Source organism: Phocoena sinus, chromosome X, assembly GCF_008692025.1.
Source record: "Phocoena sinus isolate mPhoSin1 chromosome X, mPhoSin1.pri, whole genome shotgun sequence".
In the NCBI taxonomy this organism is placed as follows: Eukaryota; Metazoa; Chordata; class Mammalia; order Artiodactyla; family Phocoenidae; genus Phocoena; species Phocoena sinus.
In genome coordinates this window covers 100,321,418-100,343,449 of record NC_045784.1, presented here as the reverse complement: position 1 = coordinate 100,343,449, position 22,032 = coordinate 100,321,418, and the positions used below count along the sequence as shown (strand labels likewise).

At 41.7% G+C, this 22,032-nt stretch overlaps 1 protein-coding gene across 3 annotated transcripts in view; it reads left to right on the top strand.

Moving 5' to 3' along the window:
• The first annotated feature begins 252 nt into the window (after positions 1 to 252).
• The window catches only part of KLHL13 (kelch like family member 13), a 191,937-nt gene continuing 170,157 nt past the window's right edge, over positions 253 to 22,032 (top strand). For 2 of the 3 annotated variants that reach the window (XM_032620831.1, XM_032620832.1), the window contains exon 1: positions 312 to 594. The gene's annotated coding sequence lies outside the window, so the exon portion shown is untranslated. Of the gene's footprint in view, positions 595 to 22,032 lie in introns of all 3 variants that reach the window. The other variant, XM_032620835.1, reaches the window with a different exon arrangement.

Genomic DNA, 22,032 nt, shown 5'->3' with positions numbered 1-22,032 from the left:
TTGACAGTTTTCACCTCTTCTGCACCCTGGGCACTAGAAGCCAAGTGTGCTCAAAGCCGAGCGTCCCGGTTTCGGAGGCGTGAGGGCCACTGGGCGGTCACCCCGCCTCCGGGCCCCTCCTCGTCACGCATCGGCTGCAGCGGAGTTGTGCTCGGACCCTACACACGGTCCTAGCCCCAGCTCCCCCGCCTCCCGCGCAGGCGCCGCCGGGGCCACCCCCGCCGCCATGTTTCCCCCGCCCGCGCGCTCCCTCCCCTCCCCTCCTCAACTGGGCTCCCGCCCCCCCCACCCCCCGGTGAGGTCAGGCGGAGGCTCTGCCGCTGCGGCCGCAGCAGCTCCGCTCGTATTCCGGGGAAGCGTGGGACGGGGGCTTTTGAGATAAGTGGAGCGGCGTTCGGGTTAGGGTCCGTGCTCTCCGCCTGCAGGAGAGCGAGGCGAAGTGACCGGGGCGACCAGGGGGTGCGGAGGATTGGGGGCCGGTGCCTCACAGCCGGACAGAGCCCCGGCTGCGCCGCGCGACTAGCTCTTTGGCCCTCGGAGCGCAGCAGCCGGTGAACGGGCGGGGTGAACGGACGCCGGGACGCGGCAAACAAGGTGAGGCAGGGTCCTGAAGTCGCAGCGGCTCCATCAGCCGCCTCCGAGCCCCTGGGACCCGGCGGGGCCAGGCGGCGCGCGGTAAGGAGTTGCGATCTGCACCAGGGTCAGAGGGACAGGGAACTACCTTCGCTCTTTGCACGTCCCCTCACCCCGCAACCCATTTTCTCTCGCTTGCCGCTGTGCGCCCTCATCCCTGCACCTTCTCATCCCTACCTCCCGGACTCGCTGGCTCCGCCAGTCGCCTGGGTTCTTTGAGGACCACTGTACCTAGCTTTCCTTTGCTTCTTTGTTATCCCTCTAAGATCTTCTCCTCCGGGCTGTCGCTGCCCTTGACGGTCTGGGGTCCCTCTGCCCGCCTCGGGCCCCACTGTCTCTTGCCTTCTAACAGTTTCTGCTTTGTGCCTCCCAACCGTCCCTCCTCTATAATCTTCTAACTTGGTAGGCTCCGCTGCTGGCTCCCGAGTCAGGAGCACACTCCTCTTTTCCTCGGAGCTGTTAACTCTGCTTTGAACGTCTTCATCTCTAAAAGTCTTGGCTTCTTTGGATCAATCACAGTTGTCTAATGATTTTCTTGGAAGCTTACAATCTATTACGGTGTACTGCAAGTGATGGGAATGATCCTCTAGCAAATACCAGCTGAGGAACTTGAAAGTTTCTTTCTAGTTTTCAGTAACTTAGTTCAAGAACCACAACCGCTTAGAATGTATGTATGTATGTTTGTGTTTAATTCTAGCACATGGTCCTGAATCTGATTCTTCCCACGCTGCCAAGCAGGCCGGGGAAAGAAAGAGAGAGAGAGAGAGGGAGGGAGGGAGGGAGGGAGGGAGGGAGGGAGGGAGGGAGAGAGAGAGAGAGAGAGAGAGAGAGAGAAGAGAGAGAGAGAGAGAGAGAGAGAGAGAGAGAGAGAGAGAGAGAGAGAGAGAGAGAGAGGGAGAGAGGGAGAGAGAGAGACTTTGATGCCTGGCTTCTCCTGCAGACTGGGGTGTTCATCGTTTTAATGTAGTCAGAGGACTAGTGGTTTGGGATAAAGTCACTCAAGTTAGCATAGGCTGATTACTAAGCACATTGAATGGGAACAACAAGAACATGGTAAGAAAAGTATGGATAAATACAGTAGATTTTCTTTCCTTCCTTCTCTTGAGTTGTTCCCTTCTCTTGAGTTGTCTAATTTATGTTTGTGGTGATGGAATAGTTCTATATCTTGATGTAGAGGTGGTTACACTGAATCTGGAGTTTAAAACTGTCTCTGTTGGGAGGGCCCCTGCCTTTGTTTTTGTTGTTTCTTTTAAAGAAGCCACAATTTCTTGCTTCAGATGTCATATCTGTATATACCCTCAAGAAGCAGAATTTAAAAACCATGTCAAAGAGACGACTTTTCTGTGGATTGGGGATTAGTGCGCTGAAGCTGATTTCACACAGCTCTAGCAATATCGCCTTCTCCCCATACAGTTGCCCTGTTAGCTCCCATACTGAGGTTCTTTTACTCAATTCCATGCGCTAATTAGTGCGTGAAGAAAATTGAATGAAGAAGCTGAAAGTGGAGGCAGATACAGTAAACTAGCACATGCTGACCTCGGTGGCTGTGTTCTTGGAAATGGGCTATATCCAGTGTTCAAGTTTGAAAACTGAGAAAAATGAAATAATCCATTAAGCAGTTATGACATCATTTTACGTTTAAAAATACTAGCTCCCTTATCTGCAAGTTTTTATTAATATCCTTATACTTAACAGTGATAGAATTGTTTGCTTGATGCGTGACCAGGTGTTGCCATTGACATACTGTGTATTAATTGGCAATCATCTCAGAAGAAACCAAGTTGTGGATAAAGATGATGACTAAATTTCACTGTCCTGGGAGCACTTTTTTGGCAGTGAGACAAAGCATGTAGCTTCTGTTGCAACATCAAATGATGTGTTTTTTTTTTTTTTTTTTCAAATGATGTGTTTTTAAAATAGATAAATAAGAGCCTTAAATTCCCAAGGCTTTTAATCTGCGATTTTTATAAGCACACTTTAAAAAAGGGTGGTATGACAGTATCGAGTTTAAGGTGATGTTCTGAGGAAAGTGGTTTTCACAAGAATATTAAAGTCTGTTGATCGTCAGTTTAGTTCTATGGCTTACAGGTGATCTGTAGTTTCCCTCATTCATTTGGTAAATTTCTGACTTCACTGTAGTCCTTTTAAAAAATGGGATATAGTAGGGAAAGGGGATTTATACCAATAGGCCCACCCTTCTAAATCTGTAATTTTCTTGCCAACCCTTTCTGGAAAGATATACAAACTTGCCAACTGTTTCAAAGAAAAGAGTTTAGGTTACTATGCCATTTTTTCCTTGGTAATTGTTACTGACACCAAGTCTAAGGTAACATTGCCCTAGTATGAGCTACTTATGTTTGCCAGAAAATAAGACAAAGGTGGATATGAGTTTGTCTTAAGCATTTTGCTCTGAATCTTAGAAGGTTACTCAAAATGTACTTGATAATCCACCTAGTACACCTAGAAGTTATCAAACTGGATATTTCTGATGTTAGTAAACATAACTGCAGTTTGCTGTCGAATTCTCTTCTTTTGCATTTCTTTACATTTTAAATTACTTTTCTTCATGTAATTTGACTTACGTTAGTGGAGTGAGACTAACCAGTTTTCAAATTGTTTGATTTTACTGATGTTTAACAAACTACTACAACCTCCTCAAAGTATTTTTTCTTAAATCCATTGGTTGAGTGATGTATTTTTATTGCCATGAACTAGCACAACAATTTGTCAGGTGTCACCAGATTTCAGAAAATGTAGAAAGAATTTTGAAAAATGAACAGCTGTAGAGAAACATCTCAAAATTAGAAAAACAAGGCTTTCTCAAGTTACTGACATTCATAGCAATCAGCCTTTAAATATATTCTTCATTCATTTAGTAATTTATTTTACGATATCTGTTGAGCACCTTCTATTTGCCAGGCCCTGGGTTACGCACAATGATAAACCTTAAGAGGCATGATCCTTGTTCTTCTAGAGTCTCACAGAGGTTATATTCCACCAAAGGATATAGACAATAAACAAGGAAACAAATGAAGAAGATCCTTATAGATGGTGGTGACAACAATGATGGAAATACTGTGAGATGGAGAACTGGGACCGGCCTATTTAGTGAGGGTGCTCTGGAAAGGCCTCCCAGCAAAGGTGACCTTTGAACAGAGACATGAAAGAAGAGAGATTGAGCTTAACTTGTCAGTTTACCTTGTCAAGAGCCGAGAGAAGAGTCAAGGCCTTGAGGCAGAAAAACAAACGAGATGTTTGAGGAACGGAAAACAAGCCAGCGTGGATGGAGCCTAGTGAGCAATGTGGGGGAGTGGTTAAAGGAGTTAAGGAGCCTGGAAAGAGGCAGATAATAGGTGATGCAGGGCCTGGAGATTCTGAGAAATAATTTGAGTTTGGTTCTCAGAACAGCGGGAATCCATTGAAGAGTCTTTGTTACCTACTTCTCTGTGGAAGGTCAATGACTGAAAAAAATATTAGTGGGCGTAAAGAGAATTTGTTTTGCAGAGGACAAATAGAATACCTCGCTACTGAGTTGTTTACATTAAGACCTGAGAATGAAAATCTTTGATATGTATGCTGAATAAATATGTAATTCACTTCTTCCACTCTGCTTAGATAAGGGGTTAGGGGAGTGGGAACTCTGAGGTATGTTAAAAAGCAGTTGAGTTTCCACTGTCACATTGTCACCTGTGCCCTGAGGTAAGTTGTCACCAGCCTCATTAAAGATCAGATCATCGTTCAACTTAAGAATTTGTTTTTCAAAGAATGATGTTTTACTTTCTCATAGAAATGTACTTTGGAAGGTTGGAAATCTCATTTGCGTATGAAGGAATAACTTAGGTTTTAGAAACGGCCTTTGGGATTTTAAGAGGAGTTGGGGGACTTCCCTGGTAGCGCAGTGGTTAAGAATCCTCCTGCCAATGCCGGGGACATGGGTTCGAGCCCTGGTCCGGGAAGATCCCACATGCCGCAGAGCAACTAAGCCCGCACACCACAACTACTGAGCCTGCACTCTAGAGCCCTCAAGCCACAACTACCGAAGCCTGTGTGCCACAACTACCGAAGCCTGTGCGCCTAGAGCCCGTGCCCCGCAACAAGAGAAGCCACCGCAATGAGAAGCCCGCGCACCGCAATCAAGAGTAGCCCTGGCTCGCCGCAACTAGCGAAAGACTGCGCACAGCGATGAAGACCCAACGCAGCCAAAAATAAATAAATAAATTGAAAAATTGAAAAAAAAGAAAAAGAGGAGTTGGTCATTCCCTTCTCCAGCATTTTCAAATTTCCATACCTTTAGTTTTTGAGAGATTAGAGTTTTCTCTATTCCTTGAGGATTAAATGAATTTAGACTTGGCATTTATTTTGTTGCCCTGAGCCCTTGCTTGAAAGCAATCCAGCTTTGAGGTCTAATTGGCCCCAAATAGGAATGCAGATAGTCATTGACATTCCATAGGGATAAATCCTAATATTGTGAGGCAGAAACCTGCAAAATAACTTTCAGGGACTCCTGCAGGGTCTAATCCCAGCTCCTCAACACTCAAGGGTTCTCCATGATGTGACCCAGGCCTACTACCCCACTTGTCCTTATTATTCTCTTACACAAATCCTCTGTTGGTTTAAATGGATTTTTACCTAGTTTGGAACTTTTGTGCTTAGCATTATTCTTGGCATAGAGTAGGCGCACAGTAACGGTGTTTTGAATGGATGCCATGCCATCATCTGTTTCAAAAGCCCTCCCTTTTTCTTTTTGTCCTTGCAAATCCCAGTACTAGTCAAGGAACAGTTCCAATCTTATGTCCTGTTACACCGCCCCCCACTGACCTGATCTCCTCCTCTGGATATGAACAGCAGTCACACAAACTTGCCATGCATGTCATAATTGTGTTTATTTGATGCCGGGCCATTTCCCCACCAGTCTCCGGCTGCATGAAGGCAACCTGGACCTTGTCTGGTTCGCTCGTCGTTGTCTCCTGAACACCTGGCACATGGTATGTCCTCTATAAATAGTTGTTGAATAACGAATACATGCTGCCTTGTGCTGTTTCCCCTATTGTTTTGGGTACTTAAATTGTTTAGTACTGTTTTACTTTTCACATGCTTGTCTGGTGTCATCAAGCAGTTTCTGAGAGAAGTCATAGAGCATAGTTGTTAAGAGCACAATAGTGGAGCTAGGCTGCCTGGGTTGCAGTTCAGGCCAGGAGACTTACTAGCTGGGGTGCACTGGGTGAGTTAGTTAATCTCTCTGTACCTCATAGTTTTCATCTGTAGAATAGGAATAAGAGAACTTCGATCTTAGAGTACTTGGAAGGACTGAATGAGTTAGGTACATCTAAAATGTGTTGTTTGCAATTTTTACTTTAAAAATGTGTGATAGGGGCTTCCCTGGTGGCGCAGTGGTTGAGAGTCCGCCTGCCGATGCAGGGGACGCGGGTTCGTGCCCCGGTCCGGGAACATCCCCCATGCCGCGGAGCGGCTGGGCCCGTGAGCCATGGCCGCTGAGCCTGTGCGTCCGGAGCCTGTGCTCCGCAACGGGAGAGACCACAACAGTGAGAGGCCCGCGTACTGCAAAAATAAATAAATAAATTTTAAAAAAGGTGTGATAAAACTTTTATTTGGTAAGTTAGGTGCCAAAACTCAGATGCTGACAAAATTTGACTTGAACGGATACAAATGTAGTTTATAGCCTTTATTCTACTTAATGTTAATATTTATTTGGTTTTGTTGTAAAATTAGAAATGTGTTTATGGGGCAGTGCCTCAGGCCGTACTGGGGTATTACATAACGTATATATAGTACATGCAGGTTACTGCCTACCTAAAAGTCTGGACGTTTTTGGATTTGGAAACATGTCTGGCACCAAGGTTTTCAGATAAGGGATTGTATACCTTACATAAAAGTGCTTAAATCAGGGCCTTGCACATAGTAAGTCGTTGCTGTTGGTAGTGATTAGGGAGGTAAATATGCTATATTATCCTTCCCAATACCCCGCTTGTAATGGTTACCATGTAAATACATGCTGATTTATTCATACAACAACTCTGGATGGAGGGCCGGCCACATGAGCCTCATTTTATCATAGGAAAACAGATACGGCCGGGTCACATGATTGAAATGAGCTGAGACCCCAGTCTTTCAATACTCTTTCATCTAGGACCAGTAAAAGTATTGATTTTTTGTTTTTCTTCTGTTATTTAAAACAAAGCATGCTTTTTTTAGGGCAAGTCGTTTTTGGGGAGGGGCTCGCGGAGAGGATGCAGTTAAGAATTTAATATGATTAGACACTTATTCTTGGCAGTTGTTAAACATTTCTTGAACTCCTCATGTATATAGAAATCTGTATTAAAAGCCAGAGAAAGGTATAAAACAAATGAGGCATGGTTCCTGGACTTCAGTAGTTTCAGCATCATGCATTGGGTACACAGGAACACGGGTATCCATTACAATTCCTTATTTTCCTCTGTAAGTTTGAAATCATTAATATTAAAAACGTACAAAGGAAAGCACAAGAGTCAGTTGAAAACTCGTCTTAGTGTTCGCTAACTGGAATTGGTTTTTAATCACCCTAACCACCCCTACCCCCTGCAACCTTATCTCTGTATGACATCCTGGCAGCCTTTTCCTTCCAACTAAACTAAGCAAAGTATGGTTTTTATTGTTCTCCCTTATCAATATTTGTAAATCATAATTGGTATATTTTCTTTGTCCTTGTTCTTTTGTGGTTTTCTTTTGTAATTATGTGTCTCAAAAGGTTTTTCTGGAATGTTCTTGGAGTTGAAAACTAGTCCTTGAAGCCATTCTGCCAATTCATTCCACAAATACTTATGAAGTACCTATTATATTCCTGGCATTGCACTAGTTCAAACAAATAGAATCTCTGTCCAGCGCTCTTTCTCTCAAACTGGAGCACACTGGGTATACTGGATTAGCAGGATGGTGACATGATAATGTGTACTAAGAGTTACAAAATAAAGCAGCTTGTGTTTTCTTGAAGCATTTATTTTACACAAACATTGAGAAGAACATTCGGTGGTAGCTAATTTTAAATAATTAACAATATTTAAATTCAAATACATTGTGCTTCACAATACAGTATTCATAATGAAAATTTGAGGTAAAACCCAGTACTTCAGAGAAAGTCTGCCTGCAAGGGCAGCTGTGGTAACCCTGGGGTGATGCTTTGAAAAACACTGAGGCCACGCTGTGTTGTTTGAGTCTGTTCCTTTAGTCAAATACTCATATATTTTCATAGCCTTAAAACCCCTAATGGCCTGCAGCAAAGGCAGTAGACATCCATCTTTTCCCCCTATGTTGCATAATTTCTTTTAGTTCAAGAGAGCGCTCTGGTTGTTTGATAGTGATCTGAATCTTAAAATGTGTTGTGTGCTAGCTGTGGTCTTCATGTTGCGGGGTGGTAGCTAAGACTGACCGTGAAGGGCCTGCCAAGGGACTGCTGTCTTCAGAAGAGAGGTTGTTAGAACATAATGACCATGAACTTAAAGCAGCACAATTGATGGGGTCAAAGCTTTGCCGCATTCTACGCACACTTGCTTGTGTCACTGACTGAAGTTAACTTTTGCTAACTTTGAATCTCCTTTCGTTTATAATGCATTCACTATACAAACTGCTTTGTCAGTTGCTGGCTACTGAAATATTTAATAGTAGAGGAAAGTTATCAAGCCTCATGTGCTCAGAGGTTGATAAAAGCTTTCTAGAGTTTGAGGTGGTTTTGAAAATGGGCAAGCAACACGCCAGAGGTATGCCTGTTGCAAAGCAGTGGATTGCTTTCCTCCAAATGAGAAAGATGAAGAGAAAGGCAAGTGAAGAAAGGGGTGAAAGTAAATGGAGTAAGTCAAACACGAACTCTTTCAATTATTGCTTTTTATTATTGCTGTCCCACTTTTGTTATTGCTGTCCCACTCCAGACACAGTTCCCAGGGCCTGACCTTGTTGTAACATTTTACTGCCCAAAGATCATAGGGAAATGGGTATAGAGGGGTGATTAAGGAATGGTTTTTATAATCCACGTGTGACGTGCTTTTATAGTCTATTCAGTAAAAAGGGATAAGAGGGTTGTAGAGTTTTGCTTCGTGGTCCCACTTATTTCTAAAGAATGCTTCATTTCAACAAAGTTTTCTGTTCCACTCTTGCATGTTTCTCGGTGCGAACGCTGTATAGAGTTCAGTGGCTAAGATCTTCGGCCCTGGAATCTCAGGCTGGGGTTCAAATCCCAACTCTGCCTCTTGTTGGCAGTGTAATTTTGGGCAACTCCCTTCACCTCTCTGAGCCTCGTTGCCCCCTCTGTAAACAACCTCGTCTGTTGGTGTTAAGGATTAAATGAAATAATGCATATAGAGTGCTAAGCACAGTTCAAGCCACATAGTAGGTATAGTTATTATTGACTCTTTTAGTAGATTTATGGCCTAGCTGGTTAAAACTTTCGGAGCTTTGCCATTTATATATGAACCAGAAATCTTAGGGAAAATTGCATCTTTCCTTTATACTGCCTTAATCCCAGCTGGGATGCTATTTTCTGAACGTGTACCTTTTAAATGGTGAGTAGACCATTTAGAAGTAGCACTAGTTTTCTGGCAGACAAGAAAGTTTGTGGTAAATGCTTGGCTTATTACTTATTCAAAGATAGAATTACATTGAATGTGAGGAAAATGTCAAGTTTTAAATATGATTGACCCAGTATATACTTAAATACAATACTGTTTAGCTTAATAGGATTTAAATTTTAATCTCCATTTTGAAGGGAAAGGGAGATGTAGGAAAATGTGCACAGCAAACAGTGTTGTCTTTTAAACATGAAAACCTCTGGTGTTCTGCTACTTCAAGACGTAATACATTTTCCTGATTTATCTCTATTACAGATTTCAAGCCCTCAAAGTGGAAAATATTGGAAGACTCGTAGTAGTCAAGCCGCTTAGAGATGATAAAAATTCAAGAGCAGTTTTGATAAATGAATGTCTAAGTCTAAACAGATTACTGAGAGCTGCTGTAGTTGCAGAGCTGCTCTAACCTTTTGAGTCGGAAGCATACGAAGGTAGCATGTCTGCTTTTCCACCTTCCAGTGTTCTCCTTTGGTTGCCGTGTCAGACACGTGATGAGACAGATACCCCGTGGGTGGTGGACTTGGATTTGGAATGCCATAGGTGCACAGAAGGGAAAGAACCAGGCAGCTCATTGCTGTCTATTCACAGGGTTTTGTGATGATTATTACGATCATGTATGTTCAAGTACTGAAAAGATTAGACTTACTCTACCCTCAAGAAATGAGCTCAATATGAAAGATAATGCCCTTTATTTAGAGCATCTTGCTTTTGAAGAATGGTTAATTATCCTCCCAGTGGTAGATGCACAGTGAGGTTAAGTGGCTTGCAGAAGGTCGCATCGTCTGAGGTGGATCTAGGAGCAGAATGTAGGGCCCTTGGTTCTAACCTAGTGCTTTTCCACTAATGATATAGAAGACTAAGGATCCTTTCGTATCTCTAGTCTTTCAGTTGATGGGATGAACCAAAACTTCAGCAGTGGATATGCCAACCATTATTCTAGGTCTGCATATGTACTTGCACAATTTGACATTTGTCAAAATGAGTTTTGGATTTATTACGGAATTTTCTAAGTGCTTTTGGCATCATATAGCTGTGGTGTTTAAACATTGAGGAAGCATCTGTGGACTGATTGTATGTAAAGCATTTGGTTAGGAGGGAGAAAAGGTATTCACTGCCCTGAAATAATCCTACAGTCTAGCAAAGGCAACAGAGAACATGAAGCAACTTGCTATCAGCCGATGCTAATACTAATACCAAGCACCATTGTAAGGGCTGTATATGCATTAACACATTTAAACCGCATAACAGTGCTGTGAGGGAGGGGCCATTGTTATCCCCATTTTACAGATGAGAAAACTGAGGCATAGAGAAGTTAGATAACGACCCCAAGGTTACACACCTAATAAGTAGAAGACCTAGCATCCATGCAGTCTAGTTGTAGAGTCTGTGCTTTTGAACCACAACCCTTCCTTTTATTCTGTCTCTCACAGGGGACATTATATAGGAGCACGATAGCTAACTAAGGCATGTTAGAAAACATTCTGGAGAAATGTAGGGGAACCATCAGAGCAGGGTGTTAAAGTTGGCAAGGTATTGTTTTTTTTTTGGCAAGGTATTTTTAATAAGGCACTTTTGCAGAGCAAGGGTCTTATTGAGAAACAAGGAAAGCATTCTGACATTTTAATGCCCAAAGCTTTGTGCCTGTATGTTGCCTATGTGTGTGCAGATGTGCATGCATGTGTGTACATGTTTATTTTGAACTGGGAAAACAATTTGAGGGTAAATCAAATTCAGAATCCTTTATATTGGCAGCCAATCAGAGCTGCTTTTGTGTGCAGTATTTTGCTCCACAAACATGTTTTTAAAAATAGGGAGCAACTTAACTTTATTGAGCTATGATTCAGCTACCATACGGTTCGCCCATTAAAAGTGTACCGTTCAGTGGTTTTTAGTATATTCACGGAGTTGCGCAACCATCACCACAGTCAATTTTAGAACACTTTCATCACCCGAAAAGAGAAATATGTTTTGAAACAAATGTGGCCATGAAGGGGCTGGAAGTAGTGTGGCTGTTGGTACTACTGCTTCCCCATCAAAATGTTCATAGAGCTCTGCTCAGTGTAATGCACATTTGAGGCTGCTTTGTGCGATCTAGCTCCAAATTGCTACAGAACGCCTTCTTTTAATTTCATTTTGATTAGTGACTGGTCTTTCAAAGGATTATGTATTTATCTGATTTTGAATTCTCAGTCCAAATTGTGTATATATATCTGCTCATTATTTATTTATCACAAGTGTATTGATATTAGTACTACATAACTAAGCCAGACTTGTACTTACAAACAAAAACTGCTACACCCGCTTGTGTGAATGGCTCCCACCTTGTCTGTGCGTGCTTCTATAATGGACCAGAGCCAGGGATGCCTGAGAAATGTTATGTGTATACACTGGCATTTTTAAAAAAAAATATTTCTGAAGGTTACGCCTGACATAGAGTACTAGTGGATAGGTGGTTGAGATAAAAGCAACAGGGATATAGTTTGCTGGGATTTAGTACTGGGGTGACGTGTTACAGAAAGGGTCTTATAAAATGTATTGCATGGGCTTCCCTGGTGGCGCAGTGGTTAGGAATCTGCCTGCCAATGCAGGGGACACGGGTTCAATCCCTGCTCTGGGAAGATCCCACATGCCGCGGAGCAACTAAGCCCGTGCGCCACAACTACTGAGCCTGCGTTCTAGAGCCCGCGAGTCACAGCTACTGAGCCCACGTGCCACAACTACTACGGAAGCCCGCGCGCCTAGAGCCCGTGCTCCGCAACAAGAGAAGCCACCGCCATGAGAAGCCCGTGCACCGCAACGAAGAGTAGCCCTCGCTCTCTGCGGCTAGAGAAAGCCTTCGCACAGCAATAAAGACCCAACACAGCCAAAAATAAAAATAAATAAATAAATTTATTTAAAAAAATGTATTGCATGATATTATATACAGGTATTGTGAAATAGTTGGAATATTTTGAAAAAAATCTGAAAGGATTTTTCAGCCACTCAGACTTCACCAAAATATAGTCAGTTGTTATAGTCAAGGACTACATTTCTGCCTAGTGGGAGTTATTAAACCAAATATCTGTGTGCGTGGCATGGGAGGGAGCAGGCTGTTCCCAGTTCTTCATTATAGTAATAAGTTAGAGTCAGTGTTACCTTTCAGGCTAAAGAATAGCTGTTTACTTTTTATTATTAAAAATAATCCATGGACATAATTAGATGTCTTGAAGAACATAGGTATCTTTTAAAATGAATTAATCTCGGATCCGTCTCTTGTTACTTCTTTTTCTTTCAGAACAGTTTTGAAATGGTACTTAAAACTTCCTCCGTAGTTTTCTATGCTTATTATATACTTGAGTTGAATTTCTATTCAGGTCCCCAAGTAGTTTCAGTTGAAGCTAAAGTGACTTGATTCACTTAAAATGACTTACTGTGAATCTTAAGTATTTTTAAAAATTTCCTTCTGTACATGGATTCTCTGCTCTTTATGTGTGGCAGTGGTGTGGTGATGTCACAGCTGATGGGTAGGATAGAACCAAACAAGATGACACTGCTGTCACTAGAACACCCAAGTGCACCTTTATGATAATTAGGTGGAAGCATATCTTTATCACGGAGATTAATAGGGATCAAGGAGTCAGGTGCTGTGGAATTAAAAAACAATGCTTGATTTAGGAATTTCGATTTAGGAACTTTGGTGTCTTTTTCCATTGCTAATTTTGTTATTAAGCTATTATGATACTGGGCTACGTGGAAGGGGGTTAGAAACCTGCTTATTGAAGGCAAGCCAAGTTGGTTTGCTTTAAGAGGGCCATTCCGAATGAGAAAGTATCACACCATTTAGAAAAGAGGATCTAGAGTAATGTGCAACTTGAGTTTTCTATGACTTGAGATATCATTCATTGATTTTCCAAAATGAACCCATTACAGTATATGCATAAACTATTACTTGACAATAGTTTGATTTTCTGCTTAACTTAGTGCCAAAAATGGTTTAGACCCTTAAATGGTTTAGAATGGCTCTAAGTGACTCTGTGTGTGGGTTAGGTCCATCTACCATTTTTAAAGATGAATCGGCTATATTTGCAGACAGAGGAGACTCAATGGCTCTAATTAGCCTTACTATATAGGGCAGCACCGTGTCTCTGATGAGAGGAAATGAGGCATTTCACATCAATTCATTCAAGAAAAATTAGTGAAGTACCTTCTGACCCAGGTCTTGGGGATGCAGTGGTGAACAAGGCCAAGTCCTGTCTTCATTCTGAGAGGCAGTCACAGTATCCGATTCACTCTTTTTGTTCTAAAGAGCTGTGGAAATGCCTGGTAAAGCCTAGTGTGTCTCTCTTGGTGCTCTTTGGTCACAGTCCATCGTAACTACAATGAGGAAGAGGAAAATTAGTCTCTGGCTCCATCAAGTTGAAGTGCTGCCCTTAGTTATAAAACCCTCATTCTTTCTTTGTGTGCCCAAAGTCCCTTCTGTGTTGTTACCTATATCCCTTTCCAGTGACTTAAGTGGAGACTATAAAATCACAGTTGTGACCATCATCATTTAACATTCAATTGGAAAAATGTAGTTAGTGGAAAAACAAGCTGCCAAGGGACTTGTATAGGAATAGATAGCTTCCATGACATGATTTGAAGGGCACCTAGTGGTTCTGTCTGTTTTTAAAATGTTACTTCTTTCTTTTAAATTAAATTAAATTAATTTGGCTACGTCAGGTCTTAGTTGCGGCACGTGGGATCTTCATTGCAGGATGTGGGATCCTTTGTTGTGGCTCACGGGCTCTTTATTGCAGTGTGCAGGCTTCTCTCTAGTTGTCGTGTGCGGGTTTTCTCTGTCTAGTTGTGGCGCGCGAGCTCCAGAGTGCATGGGCTCAGTAGTTGCGGCACATGGGCTCTCTAGTTGTGGCTTGTGCTCAGCAGTTGCGGCGCTTGGGCTTAGTTGTCCCACGGCATGTGGGATCTTAGTTCCCTGACCAGGGATTGAACCTGTGTCCCCTGCATTGGAAGGCGGACTTTTAACCACTGGACCACCAGGGAAGTCCCTAAAATGTTACTTCTTTGCCAAAAGTACTGCAGTCTTATAATTTGCCTAATATTTCCACTATTTGGTTAGACCTGTGGCTTCTAAAGAATTTTTGTTTGTTCGTTTTAGTTTTGGTTTTTAGTTAACAAAACCACTTTTTTTTTTGATCCAACCAAATGAAGGTTAGGTACTTTGCTCTAGCAGGTTAAAATGGGTTTACGGAAAGTCTTGGCGACGTCTCCTCTAAACTTGCTTTGTTAACATGGAGTAGTTTACTTGATATGTAATTATCATCTTGAAAGATACTAAGAGCCTGACCATGAAGGTAAATTTCAATATGGTGGGGAAAGTGGGGGATGGATATCAACCCTATCCCAGCATGGGATAGGATAAGCCTTGTTGGGGTATCCCCAAAGGGCTTTTTGGGCTCCTATGTATAGCTTGCTGTGTTAGGAATAGTATGCACAGGGCAACCTGAGACTCTTGAAGACCTATTATAGTCACTTTTACCTGATAGTTTGAGAACCTTAGAAATCAGTCGCCTTAGGATGGGGAGCATGGATACTGCTAAATCTGGGTGTGGATGTTGCTCCTTCCTTTCCTGTGTCATCTTTGCTAGTTAAAACTTTTCTATGAGTTAAAAAAAAAACTGGTTCTGAATACTGGAATAGTAATTTTAGGACCACAAATTAACATGAGCCCATGGCTACACTATTGTAACCACATTATTTAGGTGATTTATGTTGATAATTCATTTTTGCCGTCTATTCATATGTACTACTTCTTTTTTCTGATCGCTTTTTACATTTTATTTATTTAATTTTTTTACATCTTTATTGGAGTATAATTGCTTTACAATGGTGTGCTAGTTTATGCTTTATAACAAAGTGAATCATTTATACATAATACATATGTTCCCATCTCTATTCCCTCTTGCGTCATCCTCCCTCCCACCCTCCCTATCCTACCGCTCTAGGTGGTAACAAAGCACCGAGCTGATCTCCCTGTGCTATGCGGCTGCTTCCCACTAGCTATCTACCTTACGTTTGGTAGTGTATATATGTCCATGCCACTCTCTCGCTTTGTCACAGCTTACCCTTCTCCCTCCCCATATCCTCAAGTCCATTCTCTACTAGGTCTGTGTCTTTATTCCTGTCTTACCCCTAGGTTCTTCATGACATTTTTTTTTCTTAAATTCCATATATATGTGTTAGCATACGGTATTTGTCTTTCTCTTTCTGACTTACTTCACTCTGTATGACAGACACTAGGTCCATCCACCTCATTACAAATAGCTCAATTTCGTTTCTTATTATGGCTGAGTAATATTCCATTGTATATATGTGCCACATCTTCTTTACCCATTCATCTGATGATGGACACTTAGGTTGTTTCCATCTCCTGGCTATTGTAAATAGAGCTGCCATGAACATTATGGTACATGACTCTTTTTGAACCATGGTTTTCTCAGGTTATATGCCCAGTAGAGGGATTGCTGGGTCGTATGGTAGTTCTATTTTTAGTTTTTCAAGGAGGCTGCATACTGTTCTACATAGTGGCTGTACCAATTCACATTCCCACCAGCAGTGCAAAATGCTCCCTTTTCTCCACACCCTCTCCAGCATTTGTTGTTTCTAGATTTTCTGATGATGGCCATTCTGACTGGTGTGAGATGATATCTCATTGTAGTTTTGATTTGCATTTCTCTAATGATTAACGATGTTGAGCATTCATTCATGTGTTTTTTGGCAATCTGTATATCTTCTTCGGAGAAATGTCTATTTAGGTCTTCTGCCCATTTTTGGATTGGATTGTTTGTTTTTTTGTTATTGAGCTGCATGAGCTGCTTGTAAATTTTGGAGATTAATCCTTTGTCAGTTGCTTCATTTGAAAATATTTTCTTCCATTCTGAGGGTTGTCTTTTGGTCTTGTTTATGATTTCCTTTGCTGTGCAAAAGCTTTGAAGTTTCATTAGGTCCCATTTGTTTATTTTTGTTTTTATTTCCATTTCTCTGGGAGGTGGGTCAAAAAGGATCTTGCTGTGATTTATGTCATTGAGTGTTCTGCCTATGTTTTCCTCTAAGAGTTTGATAGTTTCTGGCCTTACATTTAGGTCTTTAATCCATTTTGAGCTTATTTTTGTGTATGGTGTTAGGAAGTGATCTAATCTCATACTTTTACATGTACCTGTCCAGTTTTCCCAGCACCACTTATTGAAGAGGCTATCCTTTCTCCACTGTACATTCCTGCCTCCTTTATCAAAGATAAGGTGACCATATGTGCGTGGGTTTATCTCTGGGCTCTCTATCCTGTTCCACTGATCTATCTTTCTGTTTTTGTGCCAGTACCGTACTGTCTTGATTACTGTAGCTTTGTAGTATAGTCTGAAGTCAGGGAGCCTGATTCCTCCAGCTCCGTTTTTCGTTCTCAAGATTGCTTCAGCTATTTGGGGTCTTTTGTGTTTCCATACAAATTGTGAAATTTTTTGTTCTAGTTCTGTGAAAAATGCCAGTGGTAGTTTGATAGGGATTGCATTGAATCTGTAGATTGCTTTGGGTAGTAGAGCCATTTTCACAATGTTGATTCTTCCAATCCAAGAACATGGTATATCTCTCCATCTATTTGTATCATCTTTAATTTCTTTCATCAGTGTCTTATAATTTTCTGCATACAGGTCTTTTTTCTCCTTAGGTAGGTTTATTCCTAGATATTTTATTCTTTTTGTTGCAGTGGTAAATGGGAGTGTTTTCTTGATTTCACTTTCAGATATTTTTTCATTAGTGTATAGGAATGCCAGAGATTTCTGTGCATTAAATTTGTATCCTGCTACTTTACCAAATTCATTGATTAGCTCTAGTAGTTTTCTGGTAGCATCTTTAGCATTCTCTATGTATAGTATCACGTCATCTGCAAACAGTGACAGCTTTACTTCATCTTTTCCGATTTGGATTCCTTTTATTTCCTTTTCTTCTCTGATTGCTGTGGCTAAAACTTCCAAAACTATGTTGAATAAGAGTGGTGAGCGTGGGCAACTTTGTCTCGTTCCTGTTCTTAGTGGAAATGCTTTCAGTTTTTCACCATTGAGGACAATGTTGGCTGTGGGTTTGTCATATATGGCCTTTATTATGTTGAGGCAAGTTCCCTCTATGCCTACTTTTTGCAGGGTTTTTACCATAAATGGGTGTTGAATTTTGTCGAAAGTTTTCTCTGCATCTATTGAGATGATCATATGGTTTTTCTCCTTCAGTTTGTTAATATGGTGTGTCACATTGACTGATTTGTGTATATTGAAGAATCCTTGCATTCCTGGAATAAACCCCACTGGATCATGGTGTATGATCCTTTTAAAGTGCTGCTGGATTCTGTTTGCTAGTATTTTGTTGAGGATTTTTGCATCTATGTTCATCAGTGATATTGGCCTGTAGTTTTCTTTCTTTGTGACATCTTTGCCTGGTTTTCGTATCAGGGTGACAGTGGCCTCATAGAATGAGTTTGGGAGTGTTCCTCCCTCTGCTATATTTTGGAAGAGTTTGAGAAGGATAGGTGTTAGCTCTTCTCTAAATGTTTGATAGAATTCACCTGTGAAGCCATCTGGGCCTGGGCTTTTGTTTGTTGGAAGATTTTTATCACAGTTTCAATTTCAGTGCTTGTGATTGGTCTGCTCATATTTTCTATTTCTTCGTGATTCAGTCTTGGCAGGTTGTGCTTTTCTAAGAATTTGTCCATTTCTTCCAGGTTGTCCATTTTATTGGCATAGAGTTGCTTGTAGTAATCTCTCATGATCTTTTGTATTTCTGCAGTGTCAGTTGTTTCTTCTCCTTTTTCATTTCTAATTCTGTTGATTTGAGTCTTCTCCCTTTTTTTCTTGATGAGTCTGGGTAATGTTTTATCAATTTTGTTTATCTTCTCAAAGAACCAGCTTTTAGTTTTATTGATCTTTACTATTGTTTCCTTCATTTCTTTTTCATTTATTTCTGATCTGATCTTTATGATTTCTTTCCTTCTGCTAACTTTGGGGTTTTTTTGTTCTTCTTTCTCTAATTTCTTTAGGTGCAAGGTTAGGTTGTTTATTCAAGATGTTTCCTGTTTCTTAAGGTAGGATTGTATTGCTATAAACTTCCCTCTTAGAGCTGCTTTTGCTGCATCCTACAGGTTTTGGGTCGTCGTGTCTCCATTGTTATTTGTTTCCAGGTATTTTTTTAAATTTCCACTTTGATTTCTTCAGTGATCACTTCGTTATTAAGTAGTGTATTGTTTAGCCTCCATGTGTTTGTATTTTTTACAGATCTTTTCCTGTCATTGATATATAATCTCATAGCGTTGTGGTTGGAAAAGATACTTGACACAGTTTCAATTTTCTTAAATTTACCAAGGCTTGATTTGTGACTCAAGATATGATCTATCCTGGAGAATGTTCCATGAGCACTTGAGAAAAATATGTATTCTGTTGTTTTTGGATGGAATGTCCTATAAATATCAATTAAGTCCATGTTGTTTAATGTATCATTTAAAGCTTGTGTTACCTTATTTATTTTCATTTTGGATGATCTTTCCATTGGTGAAAGTGGGGTGTTAAAGTCCCCTACTATGAATGCGTTACTGTCGATTTCCCCTTTTATGTCTGTTAGTATTTGCCTTATGTATTGAGGTGCTCCTATGTTGGGTGCATAAATATTTACAATTGCTGTATCTTCTTCTTGGATCGATCCCTTGATCATTATGTAGTGTCCTTCTTTGTCTCTTCTAATAGTCTTTATTTTAAAGTCTATTTTGTCTGATATGAGAATTGCTCCTCCAGCTTTCTTTTGGTGTCCATTTGCATGGAATATCTTTTTCCATTCCCTCACTTTCAGTCTGTATGTGTCTCTAGGTCTGAAGTGGGTCTCTTGTAGACAGCATATATATGGCTCTTGCTTTTGTATCCATTCAGCCAGTCTGTGTCTTTTGGTGGGAGCATTTAATCCATTTACATTTAAAGTAATTATCGATATGTATGTTCCTATTCCCATTTTCTTAATTGTTTTGGGTTTGTTATTGTAGGTCTTTTCCTTCTCTTGTGTTTCTTGCCTAGAGAAGTTCCTTTAGCATTTGTTGTAAAGCTGGTTTGATGGTGCTGAGGTCTCTCAGCTTTTGGTTGTCTGTATAGGTTTTAATTTCTCCATCAAATCTGAATGACATCCTTGCTTGGTAGAGTAATCTTGCTTGTAGGTTTTTCTCCTTCATCACTTTAAATATGTCCTGCCAGTCCCTTCTGGCTTGCAGAGTTTCTGCTGAAAGATCAGTTGTTAACCTTATGGGGATTCCCTTGTGTGTTATTTGTTGTTTTTCCCTTGCTGCTTTTAATATGTTTTATTTGTATTTAATTTTTGACAGTTTGATTAATATGTGTCTTGGCATGTTTCTCCTTGGATTTATCCTGTATGGGACTCTCTGTGCTTCCTGGACTTGAGTAACTATTTCCTTTCCCATTTATAGGGAAGTTTTCAACTATAATCTCTTCAAATATTTTCTCAGTCCCTTTCTTTTTCTCTTTTTCTTCTGGAAACCCTATAATTCGAATGTTGGTGCATTTAATGTTGTCCCAGAGGTCTCTGTGACTGTCCTCAGTTCTTTTCATTCTTTTTTCTTTATTCTGCTCTGTGGTAGTTATTTCCACTATTTTATCTTCCAGGTCACTTATGAGTTCTTCTGCCTCAGTTATTCTGCTATTGATCCCATCTAGAGCATTTTTAATTTCATTTATTGTGTTGTTCATCATTGCTTGTTTCATCTTTAGTTCTTCTAGGTCCTTGTTAAATGTTTCTTGCATTTTCTCTATTCTATTTCCAAGACTTTGGATCATCTTTACTATCATTATTCTGAATTCTTTTTCAGGTAGACTGCCTATTTCCTTTTCATTCGTTAGGTCTGTTGGGTTTTTATCTTGCTCCTTCATCTGCTGTGTGTTTTTCTGTCTTCTCATTTTGCTTATCTTACTGTGTTTGGGGTCTCCATTTTGCAGGCTGCATGTTTGTAGTTCACGTTGTTTTTGGTGTGTGTCCCCAGTGGCTAAAGTTGTTTCAGTGGGTTGTGTAGGCTTCCTGGTGGAGGGGACTAGTGCCTGTGTTCTGGTGGATGAGGCTGTATCTTGTCTTTCTGGTGGGCAGGTCCACGTCTGGTGGTGTGTTTTGGGGTGTCTGTGGACTTATAATGATTTTAGGCAGCCTCTCTGCTAATGGGTGTGGTTGTGTTCCTGTCTTGCTAGTTGTTTGGCATAGGATGTCCAGCACTGTAGCTTGCTGGTCGTTGAGTGAAGCTGGGTGCTTGTGTTGAGATGGAGATCTCTGGGAGATTTTTGCCATTTGGTATTATGTGGAGCTGGGAGGTCTCTTGTGGACCAGTGTCCTGTAGTTGGCTCTCCCACCTCAGAGGCACAGCACTGACTCCTGGCTGCAGCACCAAGAGCCTTTCATCCACACGGCTCAGAATAAAAGGGAGAAAAAGTAGAAAGAAAGGAAGGAAGAAAGGCAGGAAGGAAGGAAGGAAGAAAGAAAGAAAGGAAGGAAGGAGGAAGGAAGGAATGAAAGAAAGATGGAAGGAAGGAAGAAAGGAAAGAAAGAAAGAGGAAGGAGGATAATATAAAATAAAGTTACTAAAATAAAAAATAATTATTAGGGCTTCCCTGGTGGCGCAGTGGTTGGGAGTCCGCCTGCCGATGCAGAGGACACGGTTTCGTGCCCTGGTCCGGGAGGATCCCGCATGCCGCGGAGCGGCTGGGCCCGTGAGCCATGGCCGCTGAGCCTGCGTGTCTGGAGCCTGTGCTCCGCAACAGGAGAGGCCAGAACAGTGAGAGGCCCGCGTACGGCAAAAAAAAAAAAAAAAAAAAAAAAAAAAAATTATTAAGAAAAAAAATTTTTTAAAAGAAAAGAAAAACGGACGGATAGAGCTCTAGGACAAATGGTGGAAGCAAAGCTATACAGACAAAATCTCACACAGAAGCACACACATACACAGTCACAAAAAGAAGAAAAGGGGAAAAAAATCATAAATCTTGCTCTCAAAGTCTACCTCCGCAATTTGGGATGATTCGTTGTCTATTCATGTATTCCACAGATGCAGGATACATCAAGTTGATTGTGGAGCTTTAATCCGCTGCTTTTGAGGCTGCTGGGAGAGATTTCCCTTTCTCTTCTTTGTTCTCACAGCTTCCGGGGCTCAGCTTTGGATTTGGCCCCACCTCTGCGTACAGGTCACCTGAGGGCGTCTGTTCTTCACTCAGACAGGATGGGGTTAAAGGAGCCGCTGATTCGGGGGCTCTGGCTCACTCAGGCCGCGGGGGGGGTGGGGGGGGGGAGGGGCACGGAGTGCGGGGCGAGCCTGCGGCAGCAGAGGCCAGCGTGACATTGCACCAGCCTGAATCGCGCCGTGTGTTCTCCTGTGGGAGTTGTCCCTGAATCCCAGGACCCTGGCAGTGGTGGGCTGCACAGGCTCCCAGGAGGGGAGGTGTGGATAGTGACCTGTGCTCGCACACAGGCTTCTTGGTGGCGGCAGCAGAGGCCTTAGCGTCTCCTGCCTGTCTCTGGGGTCCGTGCTGTTAACCGTGGCTCGCGCCCGTCTCTGGAGCTCCTTTAAGCAGCACTGTTAATCCCCTCTCCTTTTGGGAGGTCTGAGGTCTTCTGCCAGCGTTCAGTAGGTGTTCTGTAGGAGTTGTTCCACGTGTAGATGTATTTCTGGTGTATCTGTGGGGAGGAAGGTGATCTCTGCATCTTACTCTTCCGCCATCTTCCCGATTCCCCTATATGT